Raw genomic sequence first — 23455 nt, 5'->3', positions numbered from 1 at the left:
CCACTTTCATATAACCAGGTGGTTGCAGAGATTGCTCAGTGGAAAAAGTACTTGTTACTATTCCAGAGGACACAAGTTCAATTTCTACAACCCACACACAAGATGCCACACTACCATCTATAACTTCAGTTCTAGGAGAGCTGATACCCTTTCCTGGTTCTCATGAACACCAGCCATGAATGTGGTGCACATACATGCAGGCAAACCACTCATTCACATAAAATAAAATAAATAAACCTTGAAAAACCTCATATAGAGTCCCCATCAACAGACAAGCAGGTGAGTGACCTGTCTGCCAGCTGGACCACCACCACCAACTGGATTCTGTCCTCCAAGACCTACTCTGCTGCCCAGCTCCACAAACTTCATCCTCCTCCCTGGGGTCAGCTCTGCCCAGGAACTCTATCAGACTCCATTGACACAGGTACAGCCCACAGCAACCAGAAGAACAGCACCCCTCCCCTGGGCTCTGTATTCTGGCCTACAATTTGGAAGAAGACTTCAGCTTTACAGGAAGCCAGGCTGGAATTAGGCACCCAAGGCCTCACATATATCAGCAGAGACATCCTACTGAACCTGAAGATTGGACCAGAATCTTTGGCCACTTAGATTAGAAGATAGGAGAGGAAACAGAAAACAAAGGAACAAAAAACCCATCCAACAAAGACAAATGCAAAAATCAACACAGACCTGTAATTATACTGAATCCAGATGCCTGAATGCCACTGTAAGTACAACTGCAGTAACAGAAAGGGCAATATACACCATCAGAACCCAGTGATCCAATGCCAGCCAGAACTGAACATTTTAATGCAGCTGAAGCACAAGAAAATGACCTAAAAATAATGTTATGATGATGATAGAGGCCCTTAAAAAGAGGAAATGAAAAAGTCTCTTAAAGAAATTGAAGAAAAGACAAACAAAAAATTGGAAAAAAATCAATAAATCCCTTAAAGAATGCCAAGGGCTGAAAAACAATCAAACAGGTGAAAAAAATGTTCAAGACTTGAACATTAAATAGAACCAAAAAAAATTAAACACAAACTGAGTGAATTCTGGAAATGGAAAATCTGCGTAAGTGAACAGAAATTACAGATGCAAGCATCACCAACAGAATACATGAGGTGGAAGAAAAAATCTGAGACACCAAAGATATGATAGAGAAAATAGATTTTCAGTTAAAGAAAATATTAAATCTAAAAGATTCCTAACACACAACATGAAGGAAATCTGGGAAACTAAGAAAAGACCAAACCCATGATTAATAGGAATAGAAGAAAGAGGAGAATCCCAGCTCAAAGGCACAGAAAATATATTCAATAAGATCATAGAAGAAAACTATCCCAACCTAAAGAAGGATATTCCTTTAAAGGTACAAGAAGCTTACAGAAAACCTAATAGACTAGACAAAAAAAGTCTCCTTGCCAGATAATAATCAAAACACTAAACATAGAGAGATACAGAATAAAGAAAGAATATTAAGAGCTACAAAGGAAAAAGGCCAAGTAACATATAAAGGCAGACCTATCAATCAGAATTACACCTGTTTTCTTAGTAGAGACTCTAAAAGCCAGAAGGGCCTGGACAGATGTCATGCAGATGCTAAGAGACCACAGATGCCAGGCTACTAAATCAAGCAAAATTTTCAATCAATATAGACAGAGATAACAAGATATTTCATCACAAAACCAAATTTAAACAATACCTATCCACAAAACCAGCCCTATTAAAGGTTCTAAAAGGAAAACTCCAACCTAAGGAAGTTAGCTGCACCCACAAAAACATAGGCAATAGATAATCTCACACTTGCAAAACCCAAAGAAGGGACACTCATACACACACACACACACACACACACACACACACACACACACACACTACCATCAACATTCACAAAAACAAAAATAATAGGTATTAACAATCACTGGTCATTAATATATCTTAATATCAATGGAATCAATTCATCAATAAAAAGACACAGGCCAACAGAATGGATATAGAAACAGGATCCATTCTTCTGCTGTATACAAGAAACACACCTCCACTTCAAAGACAGATATTGTTCCAGAGCAAAGGGTTGGAAAAAGATGTTACAATCAAATGGACCTAAGAAGCAAGCTGGTCAAGCTATGCTTATCTCTAACAAATAGACTTCAAACTAAAATCAATCAAAAGAGATGTAGAAGGACATTTTACATCCATCAGATGAAAAAATCCATCAAAATGAAGTCTCAGTTCTGAACATCTATACCTCAAATACAAGAACACTTACATTTATAAAAGAAATATCATTAAAGCTTAAATCACACATCAAACCTCATACTTCAACAGCCCACTCTCACCAATGAACAGTTAGTTATTCCAGAAACTAAACAGAGAAATAAGGGAACTAGCAGACATTATGACTCGAATAGACCTAACAGATATCTACAGAACCTTTCTCCAAATCACCAAAGAATATACTTTATTCTCAGCACCTCGTGGAATCTTCTCTAAAATTTACTACATACTTGGTCACAAAGAAAATCTCAACAGGTATCAAACAGTTGGAACAACCCTCTGTATCTTATTGGATCATCATGGGTTATAGTTGGAGTTAAACAACAAAACAAACTGCAGAAAGACTATGAACTCATTGAAACTGAACAACTGTCAGCTGAATTACAAGTGGGTCAAGAAAGAACCAAAGTAAGAAATTAAAGACTCTCTAGAATTCTATAAAAATGAAGGTACAACATACTCAAACTTATGGGACACAATGAAAGCAGTGCTAAGAGAATAGTTCATATTACTAAATGCCTGCATGAAGAAATTAGAGAATTTTCATTCTACTGGCTTAGCAGCACTCTTTAAATCTCTAGCACAAAACAAAGAAGACATGCCTAAGAGGAGTACACATCAGGAAACAATTAAACACAGCTCTGAAATCAATAAAATAAACACAAAGAAAATGATACAAAGAAATAATGAAACAAAGAGTTGGTTCTTTGAGAAAATCAACAAGATAGATAAACCGTTATCCAAATTAACTAAAAGACAAGGAGAGAATATGCAAATTAACAAAATCAGAAATGAAAGGGGGACTTAAAAACAGACACTGAGCCGGGCGGTGGTGGTGGTGGTGGTGGTGGTGGTGTGATGGTGGTGGTGGTGGTGGTGGTGGTGGTGGTGGTGGTGCACGCCTTTAATCCCAGCACTCGGGAGGCAGAGGCAGGCAGATCTCTGTGAGTTCAAGGCCAGCCTGGACTACCAAGTGAGTCCCAGGAAAGGCGCAAAGCTATACAGAGAAACCCTGTCTCGAAAAAAAAAAAAAAAAAAAAAAAAAAAAAAAAAAAAAAAGACACTGAGGAAATCTAGAGAACCATTAGCTCATAGTTCAAAAACCTGTACACCACTGTACACCATAGAATTGAAAAATCTAAAAAACAAAAAACAAACAAACAAACAAACAAAAAACCTAGACAATTTTCTTGTTAGGTACCACATACCAAAATTAAATCAAGACCAGATAAACAATTTAAATAGACCTCTATCCCCTAAGGAAATAGAATCAGTCATTAAAAGTCTCCCAAACAAAAATTACCAAGTCCAGATGGTTTTAGTGCAAAATTCTAGTAGACTTTCAAAGAAGAGCTAATACCAATACTTCTCAAATTATTCCTCACAGTAGAAACAGAAGGGTCACTGCTAAATTCTTTTTATTAGGTTATAGTCACACAAAGACTCAACAAAGAAAGAGAATTTGAGAACAAATTCTCTTATGAACATTGATACAAAAATATTAAATAAAATACTTGCAAACATAATCCAAGAACCTATCAGGAAGATCATCCACCATGATCAAGTAGGCTTCATCCCAGAGATTCAGGGATGGTTCAATAAATGAAAATCTGTCAATGTAATACACCATATAAACAAATTGAAAGAAAAAAAAACATGCATGATCATCTCATTAAATGCTGAAAAACCCTTTGACAAAATACAAAATCCTTTCATGATAAAAGTCTTGGAGATATCATGAATACAAAGAACAGACCTAACATAAAAAGCAATATCCAACAATCTAATTGCCAATATTAAATTAAATGGAGAGAAATTTCAAGCAATTCTACTAAAATCAGGAACAAGAAAAGGCTGTCCACTCTCTCCATACCTATTAAATATAGTACTCGAAGTTCTAGCTAGAGCAATAAGACAACAAAAGGTGATTAAGAGGATACAAATTGGAAAGGAAGAAGTCAAAGTATCATAGATGATACAATAGTATACATGATGATCCCAAAATTCTATCAGGGAACTACTACAACTAATAAACATCTTCAGCGAAGGTATTGGATACAAGATAACTAAAAAAAAAAAGTTAGTAGCTCTCCTATATACAAACAATAAACAGACTGAGAAAGAAATTAGGGAAACAACACACCTTACAATAGCCACAAATAATGTAAAATATCTTGATATAACTCTAATCAAACAAGTGAAAGACTTATATGACAAGAACTTAAAGTCTTTGAAGAAAGAAATTAGAGAAGATATCAGATGTAAAAATCTCTCATGCTCTTGGATCAGTAGGGTTAACATAATAAAAATGAACATTTCATCAAAAGCAATCTACAGATTCAATGCAATCCCCATCAAATTTCCAACACAATTCTTTATAGACTTTGAAAGAACAATACCAAACTGCATATGGAAAAACAAAACAAAACAAAAATTCAGGATAGCTAAAACAACCCAAGTTGTTTTAGTACAACTAAGTTCCTTTAGTACAATAAAGGAACTTCTAGAGGTATCACCACCCCAGCTTCAAACTCTACTACAGAGATACAGTTGTAGCACGAATTGTTAGAATGTCTTATTAATAAAATCAAACCTGAAGCCAGGTATTGGGATGAATGATGGAAAATCAGAGAAGCAGAACAAACCACAGCCACCTCACCTTGCCAGTTCCTCAGCTGATCCTGTTTCTTCAGACTGGAAGCCTCTGAATGGGTCTCAGCTGAACTGCGCTGCTCAAAGCCTAAAAATTTAACCAATCTAGTTCCTGGTTTTCATGCCTTATATACCTTTCTGCTTTCTGCCATCACTTCCTGGGATTAAAGGCTCAACTCTTGGGATTAAAGGCGTGAGTGCCACCATTTTCTGGCCTCTATGTCTGTCTAGTGGCTGTTCTGTTCTGTGACCCCAGATAAGTTTACTAGGGTATGCAATATTTTGGAGAACACAATATCACCACATATAGCAGTAAAAAACAGCATGGTATTGGCATAAAAACAAACAGGTGGATCAATGGAATCAAATTAAAGACCATGACATAAACCCACACATCTATGGACAGCTAATTTTTATAAAGGAAGCCAATATTATACAATGAAAACAGAGAGCATCTTCAACAAATGATGCTGGCACAACTGGATGTAAGGATGTAGAAGAAGGCAAATAGATGCATATCTATTGTCCTGCACAAAACTCAACTCAAAGTAGATCAAAGAGGTCAACATAAATCCTGTTACACTGAGCCTGATATAGAAAGTGGGAAAGTACCTTGAATGCATTGGCACAGGAGACAGCTTGCTAAATAGAAAACCAGTAGCCTGACACTGAGATCAATAATTTATAAATGGGATCTCATGAAACTGAAAAGCTTCTGTAAGATAAAGGACACTGTCAATAAAACAAAACTGCAGCCCAAAGAATGGGCAAAGATCTTTACCAACCACACATGTAATGGAGGACCGATCTCCAAAACATACAAAGAACTCAAGAAACTAGACGTCAGCAAACCAAGTAATCCAATTAAAAAATGGGTACAGATCTAAACAGAGAACTCTCAACAGAAGAATCTCAAATGGCCAAGAAACACTTAAAGAATTGTTCCATCAGGAAAATGCAAATCAAAATGAATCAAAAATTTCATATTACATGATTCAGAATGACTAAAATCAAAACACTAATAGCAGTTTATGTTGAGAGGATGTGGAACAAGGGGGAGCACTCCTCCACTGCTAGTGGGAGTGCAAACTTGTACACTTTGGAAATCAATATGGTGGTTTCTCAGAAAGTTGGAACTCAATCTACAGCAAGACCCAGCTATATATACCAGTCTTGGGCATATACCATCCTATCACAAGAACACTTGCACAACTACGTTTATAGCAACATTATTCATAATAGCCAGAAACTGGCAACAACCTAGATGTCCCTCACTGAAGAATAGATAAAGAAAATGTGGTACATTTACACAATGGAATATTACTCAGCTGATAAAAACAACGAAATCAGAAAATTTGAAGGCAGATGCATAGAACTAGAGAAAATCAGCCTGAGTGAAGTAACCCAGACCCAGAAAGACAAACATGGTATGTACTTATTCATAAATGGATATTAGCTGTTAAGTATAGGATAACCAACCTATAACCTACATTCCTAGAAAGGATATGAAATAAGGCAGGCCCAAAAGGGAACAGGGATGCATGAACTTCCCAGGAAGGGGAAATAGAAGAGATCTCCTGGGTAGACTGGGAAAACATGAGGGATCATCTTGGGGAGATGGGTGGAGGAAGAGAGTAATGAAAGAGATATCTTGACTGGGGAGCATTTGGGGGTCATGTAGAAATGTGGTGAAATGGAAACTCCCATGAATCTACAAGAATGACACCCAGCTAAGACTTCTTGTAAGAGTGGATAGGTATCCTGAATTGGCCGTCTCCTTTAATCAGAGTAATAACTACCCCAATTGTCATCAGAGAGTATTCATCCAGTCACTGATGGAAACAGATTCTGAGATCCACAGTCAACCTCCAAGAATCCTATTGAAGAGAGGGATGAAGAATTGTATAAGCCAGCAGGAGCAAGGTCATCATAAGAGAATGCACAGAAACTAACCTGGGCTCATAGGAGCTCACAGACTCTGAACCCACAGCTAGAGTCTGCATGGGACCACCTTAGGCCCTCTACTTACGTGTGACAGTTGTGTAGCTTGATCTACTTGTAGAACTCCTAGTGGTGGGAGGATGGCCTGTCTCTAATGCTTTGGGAGGCTTCCAGGAACCTATTCCTCATACTGGGTTGCCTTGCCCAGCCTTAATACAAGGAGAGGAGCTTAGTCCTACCTCTATTTGATATGTGATGCTTTGTTAAATTTCATGTTGGACCTGCCCCTTTCTGGACAGAAACAAAGGAGTAACAGATGGGGGCGGGGAGAGAAGAGGGAAGAGAAACTGTGGTCAGGGTGTAAAATAAATGAATAAATTAAATTAATAAAAATTTTACTTAAACCCTCATATAATTGGACACTAAATGAGCAATATTACTATATGCTAAATTTCATTTTCAATTAGAGACAAAATAGAAATATTAAAAAAGAATATTAAAAACTAAATCACTGTATGACTCAGATATACCATTCCTAGGCATAACCCAAAGGAACCCATGTCTTATTCCATCCACACTTATATACTCATGTTTTTTTGTTGCCTTATTCACAGTAGGAAGGAAATTGAACCAGCCTAGATGTTTATCAATAGATGCATCATTCATTAGTCAAAATGTAGTATGTGTATATAAAATAATTGTGTTAATTTTATTAAAGTATAAATAAAAATTATTATGATTTTAGAAAACAATATTTAGAAATAATTATGTTCACTAATGAGACCCAAACACACAAAGACAAAACTCATATTTTTTCTCTCTTATGCAGATTATAGCTAATATAGTATAAAATATCTGTATAATGTATTTATATGTGGATAAAAATTTTAAATACTAGAATAGAGAGAAAGACAGGATAAAAGGAATGCCAATAAAATGAGGAAATAGAAAAAGCACAATTGTGCTATGAAAACAGAAAGAGTCTAGAGGGGGCAGCAGCCTGGGCAGTTCAGTCCAGCCCACTGTGTGTGCTACCACCTCAAAGCAACTGGTTCTGGGTCATGTGAGAAAGCTACGTGATCATGAACCCTGCAGCAGTCAGCAAACAGAGTTTCTCCATGGTTTCTGCATCCAACTCCTGCCTTGAGGTCAGTGTTGGATTATGACTTGGAAGTAATCCTTTCCTTCCCACATTGCTTTTGGTCAGTATCTAATTATAGCAACTGAGAAGAATCTTGAACAGTGTCTCAAGCCTGCAATCCCACCACTTAAGAAGCTAACACAGGGGGGATTGCTATGAGTTTGAGAGGAATGAATTCCAGGCCAGCTTTATCCACAGAGTGAGATCTTCTCTCATGAAACTAAAAGGAGATAGGTAAAGGAACAGAAGGAAAATATCAAAGAAGAGGTGAAAAAGTCATGAAGAGAAAATGGTGGGCTTTTTTTTTTTTTATTTGTGTGCATGGTTTTCCCTCACAATTTCATTCTCTGTAGCTAGAATACACATAGGTCATGCTGATCTTTCATAACTAAGGAGACAAATTGGACAGTGCTCTATATGCATAGAATGTGGGTGAGTCATCATGGTAGAAGTTCTGATTCAAACAAAACTTAAATGCTCAAAGACAGCTTGTAATGTCAGGAAGCTATTCAATAAGAGAACTAGGCTGAAACAAGTGAATCTCCTGAGAGGAGCAGTTTAAGGTTGGGCTGTGCAGTTAGAGCTAATGCTGACGGATCTCAGCCACAGCAAGTTGGAAGGAGAACAAATCAAATTCAAGACCTACCCTTGCCAGGACAAGTGAAGCCAGATGAATAAGAAAACGTGAGTATATTCTGAGAGAACTGAAAAAAATAATATAAATCAAGAATTCACACAAACATGGATTTAAGATGTGAAGGGCACTGAAATTTCAGCAAAGAGCTTGAGGTCAATACAAAGACACTGTGACTATTAGTATCCTCTGCCAAACACTAAAATGCCTTATGAAGACGAGAATCGGGTGCAGATGAGAAGGCAATGGAGATATGAAAACTTGAATATTTTAACCAAATAAAACTAAGCTTCATAAGAAAAAAAAAAGCCACTTAAGTTACTACCTATGATAATTGTCCTAGACGAGAACAGATCATTTTCTTTGTCTTTCTGCATACAGAGCAACATTCTGATGTGCTGCCTCTCATTTAGCTGTTTCTATGCTAAGACAGCAAGGAGTGTGGAAATGAAAAACAGTGTGGCTGAAAGAATCAAAGCTTTGCTCCTCTGCAATGGCATGATCTCCTCATACAGTGAGAAAAAATGGGAAAAATGCAAGTATATTTAAGCCAGTCATTGTCTATCATTAATTTGGTATATACCTAGAAACATACCAGCAGAACTGAATACACAATGAAGTAGGCTTAAGCACATCCATGGATGGGGAGGTGGAAGAGGATGATAGAGGGATACATGGAGACCTGTAAGCATAAGAGGGCCTATCTGGTGGAGGGAGGAAACCAAAAGGGGCAGACATGGCATTGGAGAGGTGGAAATGTGAAGGGAGCTGAATAAGAACAATCTAATATGATGACATATATGTATGTATGTATATCTCTGTGTAAATATATATACATATATGAGGATATCATATTAAAATTCATTATTATGTATGCTAATTTAAACATTAGTGAATGCAAATATAGTATTTTCTGTATTATCCAACACAATGTATATTACTCTTTTAAGTCCAACCCTGTGTTGAAACCAAATATCTTCCCAACAAAATGTATGTGCTGAACCCTACTTAGGATAAAAGTGTGGGTATTTGTGAGACAGGACCTTTAAAGTGTTAAATAAAGCCATAATAGAGGAATGCCATTCTGACCTGTATGGTGACTTATAAATAATGGAGATTTGGATAGAGAGTGAGACCCCAGGATGTAGTCCACAGACAGATTCCCTCAAGAACTCAGTGGAAAAATCTACATCTACAACCAAGGAAGAGGTCTGTGTGAACTAAACCTCTGTGCTTTTCAGTTTGTAAATGTCTGTCATTTGAACTCTGAGGAAAAACATTTCCTTCCTTATGTAAACTACCCAGGGCTGGAGAAACATCTAAGTAGGTAAAGTGATTGCCTTATAAGCATGGGAGTCTAAGTCTAATAGTTAGAACCTGTGACAAAAAAGAAAACAAAAAAAGAGGGGGGAAGGAGGGAGGGAGAGAGGGAGAGAGAGATATAAATCAATCAATCAATCAATCAATCAACCAATCAATCAGGTTTGGTGCCACACACTCATAATTCCAGTAATAGGAAGGTGAAGGTAGGCAAAAACCTGTGGAATGCTGGCAGGCCAGTTCCAACTGCCTACTGGATTCCAGGCCAGGGAAAAAGTCTGTCTCAAATAAAGAAGGTAAATGGATCTGAAGAATCACACCTGAGATTAATTTCTGATCTCCAAAAGGGCAAATATGCACATAGTCACATGTTCACACACACACACAGTTACAAAGTCTTTCATTCTATGGAATTATGTTATAGCAGGCATAGGAAATTATTAATCAGCACTTATAAGAAAATTCACTCTTTGTTAGAATAATAATACTTATTTAACTTATTATACCTCCAAGTCTAATTAAAATGCATCTGGTTTGGCTTATTGACAAAAATATTAGCTTAAGTTTGCATTATTTTTGGACTAAGTGACAGTAAGATTGAAAACATTGACTTTGGGTTTGACAAGAAATCAGCTGCATGTGGTTATCCACATCTTTTTTTTCAAAAAGTTACATAAATATTAAATTACCAAATTTTGAAGGAATCGTTTTATGCATAGAAAACAATTATACATTTATGAATACTAAATGTATTCTTAAGAGTTGAAATTCATTTTCAGTAAACCAATTTACTAAGCAGAGCTAGACAATTGGAAGCATTTGTGGCAATTGGTACCAGTTATGAACAAATTAAAAGTGATAAATATTTTCTCTGCATCTCAGGTTACAGTGTTTTTTAAAATACACTGTATATGATATATATGATTTTATTATTATTGTTTTCCAAAATTATAAAAAAATCCATGCAACTTACACACACACACACACACGCACGCACGCACGCACGCACGCACGCACGCACACACACTTCACTAGTCCATTGCTAGAATTAAGGTAGAACATGACATAGAATACATATAATATTATCAGAGAAAACCACATCAACCAAGTTTTTTTGCAACCCTATTTTTGGGAATCAGTTCTTTTCATCTAATGCAAACACATTCAAGTTCATATCAATTCATTAAATAATTCCCTCCTTTGGTGGAAAATTATACAACCATTAACACCTGGACTTTGAGAATGAACCTGGATAAAAGGAAGCTGAGCATGTATCTAGTAAAATGCTTATACATAAAATAAATATAGTCGCTATAACAAAATGATAGCAACACATAATTACTAAACCTAATGCCCAGTTGGTTTTTTGTAGGTATGGAGGATGTAGTATATTTGATAATGAGCAGATGCAGTATTGAATGAGTGACTGAGAACCTATGTTAGGAAAATTCAGACAGAGTAGGTACATATCAATGGGAATTGTTAATGTGTTGGAATATACCTGAAAAAATTCATTAGATTATAATACAACAAAGAAAGTTTGAACAGGATATTGTAATGAAATAAAAAAAAATAATCCCTTATGTAATTAAAGTTCTGGTTTATTGTGTTTGAAGGCCGGTCAATAAATCTGAATAATCGTGAAAAAAAACAAAGAAACAAAATGAAACATACTCTCGTGTATCAGTACTTCATTATGGGTCATTAAAAAATAAATGCTGATTATAAAATCAGCAGGTGATTTTTAGATTTGCTATCTATAGAAATAAAAGTTAAAATGAGGAAAAAGTCAGGCACTAAAAAAACAGAAAAGACTGACACATACTCTTTTAGGTCTGAGACAGCTTAAAATCTGCCCATGAGCAGTGTACTGATTAAATATTTTCACTCAACAATAGTGTGTGTTGTCTCCACACAAATGAATGTGTGATGCACTGTGTAAAGCATTTGCTTGCATTCATTATTTGTCTGTTAATACATTGTAGAACAGTATGTTTTATTGGAGAACACTCAATAATTTGTATCCAAGTGACTTTATTACATAGTTTGAACATTTCACAACAGTGATGCCAACCGACAGCGATTCAGGAGGAGAATCCCTCCTCTGAAATTCTACAAAGAACCAGAGGGAAAAACATTACTTTCCCAGTGAGGGTAGACAAATTATGCAAAGTGGAACATTGTTGTATGAAGATCATTGGAGAACACAAGGTAACCAAATAACATGTTTAGAGTTACAAAAGATAACCCAAAATGTGAGTCCAAAGTCATTTATCTAGTGAGAAAATGGTTTAAAATGAAGCTAAAACAAAAATATTTCCTGAAGGCAATGCCTGAGACAATTTGTGTCCCACAGGAAGAATTGGAAGAAATGACTCAGAAATGCTCTCAGATAGAGGGGAATGATGGACTATACTACAGATCAGCAGGAAGAAAAATCACTAGGAAAGGAAAACTTGTTATCTGACTAGATATGTGCTTGTCCTTACATGTATACATTTTCTGCTCTATTATTGACTGAAATAAAAATGGTCCAAATTAATAAGAGGCTGTGTGGTAGGAGGAAGCACCACTTGTTAGTAACAGAGCATAAGCAGTGGATAGAAGCACAAATGGAATCCCACTGCTGAGGATTTCTATCAGTACTGAAGTAGCATGATATCATTTGGAGAATCTGTAAAATAAGTTACAGATTCATGTCATAAACTCAACATTTCCCAATTTCAGTGACCTTGTGCGGTCCAACACTGTTAGCATTAGATAAAAGTATTCAGTAAACTTTTGAAGGGGATTAGTGATGATACATGAATGAGGTTTTGGTTGTTTTTTTGATTGTTTTGGTTTTTTTGTTTTGTTTTGTTTTTCGAGACAGGGTTTCTCTGCGTAGCTTTGTGCCTTTCCTGGATCTTGCTCTGTAGACCAGGCTGGCATCAAACTCACAAAGATCCACCTGCCTCTGCCTCCCGAGTGCTGGGGTTAAAGGCATGTGCCACCAGCATCTGGCTGGAGAGATGCCTCAAAAGTTAAGAGCACTAGCTGCTCTTTCAGAGGTCCTGAGTTCAATTCCCAGCAACCATATGGTGGCTCTCAACCATCTATAATGAGATCTGGTGCCCTCTCTTCTGGCAAGTAGACATATATGCAGGTGGAACACTATATATAATAAGAAATAAATTTTAAAAAATGCTTAACTTTAATAACTACATTTTTACTTTAGTGTCCAAAAGTGGATATGACAAATGTACTGGATGTTTCAACTCCAGGAGAGGAAATAAATTTTCAAATAAGGAGGTATTGCCTCAGTTTAAATAAAACAAATAAAATAAAATAAAATAAAATAAACCAGAAAATCTGTAATTATCTTTAAGGATGGAAAAAAAGAGAGAAAGAAATTCCAAGTATAACAGATAATTTGAATTTGCGGGACTTACATATGATCTAATCAATAATTCTAACACCTAGGTCAATATGTAAATTTCCCTAACCAATTGGTAGAAACTTTCAATTCTTTGTAGCTAGAGTTTTTCTGGTCCTGCCTGGCCCACAGTCAGGACAAATCTCTCTAACCTGCCAGTCCCACAGCAGCTCAGACCCAACCAAGTAAACACAGAGACTTATATTGCTTACAGTCTGTATTGCCGTGGCAGGCTTCTTGCCAACTGTTCTTATATCTTAAATTAATCCATTTCTATAAATCTATACCTTGCTACATGGCTCGTGGCTTACAGGCGTCTTCACATGCTGCTTGTCATGGCAGTGGCTGGTAGTGTCTCCTCCCACCTTCCTCTTCTCTCAATTCTCCTCTCTGTTAGTCCCGCCTATACTTCCTGCCTGGCCACTGGCCAGTGTTTTATTTATTGACCAATCAGACATACAGACCATCCCACAGCATTTCTTTATTATTATTAATTATGCTTTTTTAAAATTTAGACACAGTCTCACTGTTTAGCACATGCTGGCCCCAGTCTTAAATCAGTCTTCCAGCCTCAAATTCCCAAGTGCTGTGATTACAGCTGTGCATTTATGCCAAATATGTCAGACTAGTATAGGCTAGATAAGAAAGCAAGACTTCAAAGTGGAACACTAATGGCAGTGGTGGGGGGGGCTTTATATACAAAGATACAGATTGTAAAGGACATTTCAGAAGAACACACACACACACACACACACACACATCAACAAGAAAGCTCAAGTAAATATACAAGCAAAGATGACCTCTAATGAGTCAGTAGACATGAGTAGCATATTCCTTAAAACAAGAGCATTCATTCCTTCTGAGGGCACAGCAACACTGAGTCAAGAATGAACCTATGATGGTGCAGATTCAACTGTAGACTTTGAAAAAGGAAATGTTGGTGTGCTCTTCTCTGAGGAAGAATTCCTCTTACTCATAGAACTCCTTAATTGTCTGTGGTTATGTGTACAGGGTACTTTCTAAAAGTAAAATACTTTTTATGTGAAAGATGCACATGCATAAGCAGAGACTTTTTTCTCCACATTCAGTACCTGACAGGTAGACAAACAATAAGAAAAAGAAGCCAATTATATAAACTGCCATAGGGATTCTTTCACTGCTAGTATCACAAGATGTCTGCATAAAAGCTCCGAACTTTTCCAGTCTGTGGCATTAGAAATCCCATTACATATATTTCCATATTTCCATATATTTTACTGATCAAGTAAACAAGCAAGCAGTTTCAATTTGGTCTCCAACAGTTGTATAGAATCTAACGCTTGATAAATGTCTGGCCATGTGAGCCACAGCTCTGAGACATCGGTAGGCAGCACTGACCATGATACATGGTCAACTTTACAAGGTACCCAGCTTGGAATGAAATATTATTATGGTATGAAATATTACCATGTAAGAAGAATCAAAGGGTATGGGTGTTTTCAAACTTGATAAGTAGAAGATGGTGCTTTTTGAACAGACATATTAGAGAGTGGGCCCCATCATAGGAGAACAGGTTGCCTTGTAAACTTCTAGGGAAGGGTAAATTTTCAAAACAAACAGTACTTCTGAAGGGTAAGTTCTCCGGCCGACGATGAAAAGATTTAAAGTGATAAGAATTTTGTGTCCTGGTGTCTTGTAGCCACATTGGGGGAAGTTCTGTGAATGTTAGCAAATTGTTTCTAACAAAAGAAAATAAACAAATACAGGTTATTGGGAGTCTGCTACCGGGAAAAGCAGAAAGAACTCTTGACACTCTACAGCATGTCTAAGGGACTCAACAACCACACTGTGGAAGACAATTCGACCAAGTCTGTCCGCTTGATTACAGCCATGGTGCTTTATTTCATAAAATTCATGCTGAAATGCTACTATATGTTGACTAATTTTCTGTATGGAGCTTGTACTACCTCTTCTGTTTAATGAAATTCCCCACATCAGCTAACAGTTTAAGATTTTGTACCTTTTCTTTACAACCTGCTGTAACATAGAACTTATCCCATGGGCAAAAGTGAGTTGAATGTAATGTACATATTAGTGTATCTTTACACTCAGAATGGCATAATAGCTATTAGAACATTAGAATTATAAGCAAATCTGGGGATCCCACTAAACTTTTAATGAATGTGGTTCATAGAACAATTTTAATAAAATGGCTAAGATGTAACAACAAAATTAGGGAGATATTTAGGGTACTGGTAATACAAATTTAAGAGACTGTTGGAAATAGTGAAAAAAGTAAGCAGGATTTTTAAAACTTACATAATCAATCATGTTGGATGCTATTTTTTTTTTTACTGTGTTCAAATTAGGTAAGTTACATCCGCTCAAAAAGGATTTATTTAATAAACAACTTATTAAGTGCATTCTTTGTACACTGTTGACTTTCTCTCATTGTTTAGGTATGTGAGAAAATATTTAAGTGCATATAAAGTCGTGACAGTGTCATATGGTTTCTCTTTGCTTTTTGCTGTTTTTTTTTTTGTAGTTACATAATGATTTAGCTTAAACTCCTCCAAGTAAATTTAAATATTTATTTCATATAATGGGTGGAATGTGAAAATAAGTGGATCCAGGCAATACAACATATTCCCATTTCAATTTAAGAATATTTTTACTCAGAGTTATTACCCAGGTTAACACTCCACAGATTTGCTGAGCTATTATGACCAAACGATTTGAGTAGCAAATGAAGTATATGCCTGGGTGGCAAAATGAATTGCCTGGCTTTCCCACTGGGAAAATACTAATCGGATTAGAGAGTTTGATCTCTGGACACAGAGGGGAAAATGAAAAAAAAAAAAATCAGGGTAATAGTCTTGGGCCTTAAAATTTTTATAGTTTTATTTTATGAAACTCAAAAGGATAATCTTTCTGACATTATGTAAGTTAATTTTTCAGTTAATAAATGAAAAAGAGTAAGGAATTCATTTTCAATTATTACATAAGCTCTTTTTTAGTATTTTGTAAGATGATTTACTAAACGGTCTTATTAATAAAAACCTGGAGCCAGACATTGGGGTGAAAGTGGAGAGATCAGAGAAATAGGACAAGCCACGGCCAACCCCATCTCACCAACTCCTCAGCTTCTTGTATACCCACACCAATATGCCTTTCTGTCCCTGCCATCTCACTTCCTCTCTCTGCCCAGCCACATCACTTCCTGTCTGTCTGGACAGACATTCTGACCTTTATGGTTAGTGCTGGGATTAAATGTGTGTGCCACCATGCCTGGCTCTGTTCCTTGGTGTGGCCTTGAAATCACAGAAATGCAAATGGATTTCTGCCTCCCAAATGCTAGGATCAAAGGCTGTGCTACCATTGCCTGACTTCTATGTTTAATATAGTGGGTGACTTTTTCCTCTGAACCTCAGATAAGCTTTATTAGGGTGCACAATATTTTGAGGGACACAATATATCACCACAGTATTTTACAATTATTTTCCAGTTATTCAGTATTATTTTGCTTTTCCCCATTAATTTAATCTCAAGCTTAACCATATGAGAGAGTAAAAATTCAGTGAACATATGAAAAACAATATTAATGTGCTAAAATGTTCTCATGAGAGGAATGAAATATATTTTATTGATAACTAAGAGAAAGAATATAATTATAAAAATGAATACACATGCTCCCATGTATCTGTGGTTAAGGAGCTAGGCAGAAATAATTACATGTCTCACAATTCACAAGTGATTTATAAAATTCTGTAATAATGTGTACAACAGTAAAGATTCTTGTTTGGAATTTTCTACTGGAGAATAAAATTATTTTTTTTTCAGCATGATACAACTTTCCATTTTACTTAACAATTTTCAGTTATTAGAAACAGATGGTGTTTTGGTGGTAAACACAATTAATTTACATTTTAGACAATGTGCTTAATTAGAATTGGACTCCATGTCTCACAAGCTTTGAATTTCATTGTTATGTATACAGTTTGTGATTCTGCCAGCTGTCATAAATACACACTTATGTTGTTTGGTATTTTTAAATCATTTTAAAAAGTCTATTCATTCCCATGCATAGTCTGGAAATTAAATAGATTTAAAAATTGAGTTTTAAAGTTTTTATAAGCATCTAAATTATCATTTCTGGAGATGCATGGAGAGGGGTTACCGAGATGGTTCAGTAGTGAAGAGCTAGTGCTGCTCTTGTGGAGGACCCAGGTTCCGTTCCTAGAACTAATATGGTGCATTCCAACTGTCTATAGCTCCAAGTCGAAGGGATGTAATGACTTCTTCTGAATTCTGCCAACACTGGCTTGCACATTATACACAGAAATATGTGCAGGCAAACACTCATACACATAAAAATGAAATAAATAAATATTATAAAATGCACAGAGATCTCAAAGTAAAAACAGATTTTAATACATATCTGCATTTTTTCTTGGCTTCAATTTTGGTATTTTTTCTTAAAATTTCTAATCTATTAATTGAAATAGAATCCTAAGATCCAAAAAATATGCATGCTGGCAAAACATACTAATAAACATAGGTGCACTTACATTTTTATCACGTTATAAAAAAAAATTAGTAAAGTAGTACTCATTTCCGGGTGTTATTGGCACATAATTCTACTCAGTAAGTTGATTGGTATTTGAAAGTGTGTGTGTGTGTGTGTGTGTGTGTGTGTGTGTGTGTGTGTATGTGTGTGTGTGTAAGGATATCTTGGCATCATTTACATGCATTTCTTTCTTCATAGTTATTATTCTCATGCTTTATTCTTACATTAGATAGGTAATGGTATAAGATACTATAGTTCAAGTCAATTATATTTTAATTTTCTAAGTTGTATCTTCATATTATTTGAAACTGATTTTTCTAAAGAATAAAACTTTTTTTTTATACAAGAAAGCTATTTTATTTATCATGAGTTACTAATGAAAGATTAATTCAGTATGAACCTTTTCTGTATTTTTCCTTTGGTTTGGAAGAATGAAATTAAGAGTTGACTGTTAATGACATGTTGCTCGACTCATAGATCATTGTATGCCTTGTGTCATCAGAGACGTTTCTTCTTTCCATAGAGCAGTTAACAGAGATCCACAACTGGACATTTGGCAGAGAGTGAGAGCTTTTGTAGCAGTCAGCCCTAATGGAATCTCTTTGTCAAACCCCTCCACTCAGGACCCAGGGAACTATTCAGAAGTGCAAGGAGAAAAATCCTAAGAGCCAGACGTGGTGGAAACATCCTCTTCCAGATACAACAAGGCTAAAACACATGTGAACTCACAGAGACTTTCAGGGCACACACAAGTCCTGCACACGTTCAAAGCAGATAAAATTCTAGCACTGTGAGAAGGAAGTGGGCACAGGAAGCTCCACCCTTAATCAAAAGCTATTTAGTATTGACACCTGCTGGGAAAGGGGAAATCAGTTTCTCTAATTGAATGTCATTGAGTATCCAGGGCAGACCCCATGCCCAGGAGTAGTTGGCCAACACAAAACAGACACCGTGAATGTATTTTGTTGTTGTGTCTCTGTGTCTCTGCGCATGATTTTTGTTTTGTTCGTTTTTTTTTTTTTTTTTTTTTTTGTGTGTGTGTGTGTGTGTGTGTGTGTGTGTGTGTGTGTGTGTGTGCCTGGATGTATTGGATGTTTTTGTTTGTTTAATTTGACTTTTCTTAGTTTTGTGGTAAGAAGCTATTGAAGATCTGGGTGCAGTTGGTAGGGGAGAATGAATGTCATTAAAATATATTATATGCATTTTTAAATTGTTCATTTATTTTAATTTTTGAAAATATAATGACATTATTTCCCCCTTCCTCTTTCTTCCTACAAGTTCTCCATACACTCCTTGATCTTTTCCAAATCATGGTCTCTTTTTGCATTAGTTGTTATTACATGCTTATATACATATATTCTTAAGCATAACCTACTCACTCCGTATGATGTTACTTGGATGTATGTTGTATATATTCAAAAAGTAAAGTAAATTATGTTTGAAAACTTAAAAGAAATCATGAAAGAATTCAGTAAACTTAGATATATAAAAATTAAACAACAAATTCCTAAGTAATCACCAAATCAAAGAAATCACAGAAGAAAACAAAACAATACCATTAAAGAAATGGAATAGCACCCCAAAAAATAAATGGATTAAACTAGGATTTGGCCCAAAGGTAATTATACCTATGTGTACTAACACTAAAAAGGGATAAATGAAAAACATTTTATCTTATGAATCGGGGAATGTAGTGCTGCTAAATTCAGTGTAAGCAGAAAAAGGAGGTTCAATGAACTGTGAAAATTAAAATAACTATAAAAGGAAAGTATGAAAAAAATCAATAAAATTTAAATAGTGGGGGAAATGTACAGAATTTAGGTTCAGTAATCTAATTTAAAGTAAAGAGGATCCAAATTGTTAAATCTTAAGCAAGAATGAGAATGACTGGTAACACAGAAGAAATCAAAATAATTAAACAAATCCAAAAATATTGCAAACAGTGCACAGAAGCAAGCTCTTTTGATAAGAGGGATAAAGGTTAGACAATATTAAAACCAACTCATGATTCCAAAGAATTAAGAAGTAAAGCTATTACTTAATAACTAAACCATGGCCTAAAAGCAGCATGCCTGTCATCCCATTACTGTGAAAGCTGAGGTAGGGGATGAATGAGTTCAAAGCTAAACTGGGGTATATTGTCAGGACCTATCTAAATTAATTTCAATTTCAATAATCATCATCCTTATTATTATGATCATAAATATAACAATTTTAAAGAGGAAAAAATCCTAATAAGAAAAGTATAGAAAGGTGAAAATTTGTAATTAATTCTACAGTATATATATATATATATATATATATATATATATATATATAGAGAGAGAGAGAGAGAGAGAGAAAAGAGGTACCACACATTGCCATTAAACTATTACAAACACCAAATACTGGAAAAGAAAGAAAAAAGCCAAAAAAAATGTGCCTCCTTAACAGGCACATGATTAAGCTTGAAAGAAAAATGTGAAGTGATGTTGCACATAATTAGATGAAAATCCAGAGATCATCCCTATACATTGATCATGTCATTTTACAGCAAGCTAGAGTGTGGCTGGAAAGTCCACTGTCAAAAATGTATATATTTACATATCTAATTACTTTAAATATTATTAATTCTTTCCACAGGGCAGATATCAGACATGTAATTGTGCATTTGGCATACTTGGAGATAAAAAAGTACCATCTGTGATAGCCATAGAAAAGATCATTCTATTTGTTAAAACACCCCAAACTTGCTACATTAAGTGTCAACTGATCTAAGACTCACTGTTGACAAATTGCATCTCCTTGACATGTATGTCCTCTTCACCTCCTCATGACTTGCAAAGAGACGCTTCTGTTATGTCCTGAAAGTCCCATGCTGTGAGATACCAGAACTCAAATGAGAATCTTTCAAACTGCTGTCTAAATAACACACATTGATGCTACTTCCCCCTTGTAGCCATTTATCCTGTCTTGATCCATTCCGAAATCCCAACTTGTATCTAAAAATACACACAAGTTACCCTTCAACTTAGTGTGTGGTGATTGAATATTATGAAGTTAATATACACATTCTAGTATTGATAACATTGGAAACATGCTAATCTAAGACCTACCCAAGACTCAATACACCAAATTTTGTATAATACTCTTGATATTAAATGTATTTAATGAACAAATTCACAAACATTGAAAAGAGGTTAGATATGAGACTGGGTTTGAGAAAAGTATTTTTATGAGTGGATTTCTTTTGGAGAGATGAAATTTTATAATTAGATTAATGCAATGGTTATAAAACCTTGTGAATACATAGGGTACATTATATCACATCTTTTATGAGGGGAATTGTATTATGTATATTATAATAGAGCGCTAATTATAAATCCTGATGTTTAAAGTATTTATATTCTATGATAGTGAACCCTATTTTCAAGTTATGTGCTTTTGTGGAGGAAATTCATAGAATTTAGAACTACAAAGATTAATCAAATACATCCAAGAATAATCAATCCTAACACAGATGTTTTCATGATTAATTTTTTTCTTAATACTTTGTCTCTAGCAAAACTGCCTGAAACTGAATCTTATTTCACGATGGGCTGTGATTTCTTGCTCAAATTATTTAAGCTTTGCAAAATTTGATTTCTGTCTCTGAAATTCAAAAGATTCCAATGAAGACTCAGTGTATGGAAAATAAGCTTTACAGGGCTGGAAATATATCTCAGTTGAACCAATGGTTTCTAGATACATGGGAAGACCTGGGTATGAGCCCCTGTGCCATACACACCGGATATAATGCTGCACACCTTTAATTCCAGAACTCAGGAAGTGAAGAAAGAAAGATCAGGAGTTCAAGGTCTTCTTTGTTATAAGCAATTTAAAGGTGAGTCTGGGATACATATCACACTGTCTCAAAATACCAATAAAAATAGTAACTAGTATCTAATAAGGGACTATATAATTATTGTTATACACTTATAATCATCATACACAGAATATAAATATGTGCATAGTGTTGTTTATATGTGTATGAGAATATATGCTTGGTGTTGTTATAAACACTCTGTGACTATAGGCTTAACTCAATTAAGATTTACAAAGTTATTAGATTTTTTCACTTAGTGTACAACTAGTGAAAATTTATACACTTCTTTCAGGTGACATGGCTATTATTGCTAAATTTATAACTACAGAATTTTTGCAAAGAGAGTAAAATTACATTAAATAAAAGGATTCCAAAAATGCAAAACAGTAGGCTGAGTACATAAATTATTAACTAGAGATAGATGTAAAATGTTTAATACTATTTTAGGACAATAATTCATCAACTTAAAATAAAACATATTTGTACACTTAAATATTCACATTTTACTAGGTGATCATTTGTAAAAATATTCTATTTCATTTTCTGTAAACCTATACCTACAAACATGTGCTAATTTTTGAAACTAAGACATTTTATTTATAAATTAAAATTGCATTTGGTGTTAAGCATGTCTTTCAATATCTTTAGTTTATTTGATAGAAAAAACATAATATACTTAGCAAAGACTTAATAAAATGTTCATAGTAACATTTGCATTCATTAGTTCTTCTGTATAAAAAAATTGAGCCATGAGAATTAAAAATGGGAGAAAATAATACTGAAATAGGGAAAGAAAAAAATCATTAAAACTTCAAGTATTTGTCACTCAACTAAACTGTAATTTCTTTATAAGATACAGTATTTCAAAGATTTAGTATAATATATTGTTGCTCAATATTTATATTTCAAACAAAATACAGAAATTAATTTTCCCATATATACATATATACATATATGTATATATGTATATATATATATGGCTCCCTTTTTGTTAAAGTTCATAGACAAATGAACAAGAAAATAATCTGAATTAAAGGCGATCTGTCTACCTGATTTTGAACCTGGAAAAAATTCAAATTACCATAGATGCTTTTTCCCTGAAGAGGTCACTGAACTTATCATACATGAGAAAATTGCTTCTAAAGGGAGCAGATTTATCTAGAACATTACTACATTGACTAAAGAACCTCAGAGGTTAAGTTCCCTCTTAACACAATTGTTATTTCATTGACTAGTGTTAGCAAGAGGCGGGAGTCAGAGCCCAAGGACACAGAAACAATTACCCTCTGCTGAGAACAGAGCAAGATGCTCTGTGCAGACTTGATTCTGGAATAAATCATTGGAATAGTGTGGACAACAGTATAGATCCACTGTTTGAAAGTAAATCTATCATCTGTGGTTTCCCTACTGACAGAAAAAGTAATATGCAGAGTATAAAAACCCCGGTCCTCACTCCTCACTAAGGATTTTGTTAGTCATTGTCATATTTTTCTGTTTAAATTAAATCCAACAATGTGCAAGCTTACACATGTGAATGTACTAATGACGCAGACAACAATAGCTAATACTGTAATATTACCGTGCTTTTTCCCTTAGTAATGACTGTTTTTAAACCTAATGCTGGACCACAAAAACTAACGTAATTTTCGAGTCTGAATTTTGTCGTAAGCCGTATTTCACAG

This window comes from Peromyscus leucopus, chromosome 12, assembly GCF_004664715.2.
Source record: "Peromyscus leucopus breed LL Stock chromosome 12, UCI_PerLeu_2.1, whole genome shotgun sequence".
Classification (NCBI taxonomy): domain Eukaryota; kingdom Metazoa; phylum Chordata; class Mammalia; order Rodentia; family Cricetidae; genus Peromyscus; species Peromyscus leucopus.
The sequence above is the reverse complement of the archived record's forward strand: the minus strand, read 5'-3'. Positions refer to the sequence as shown.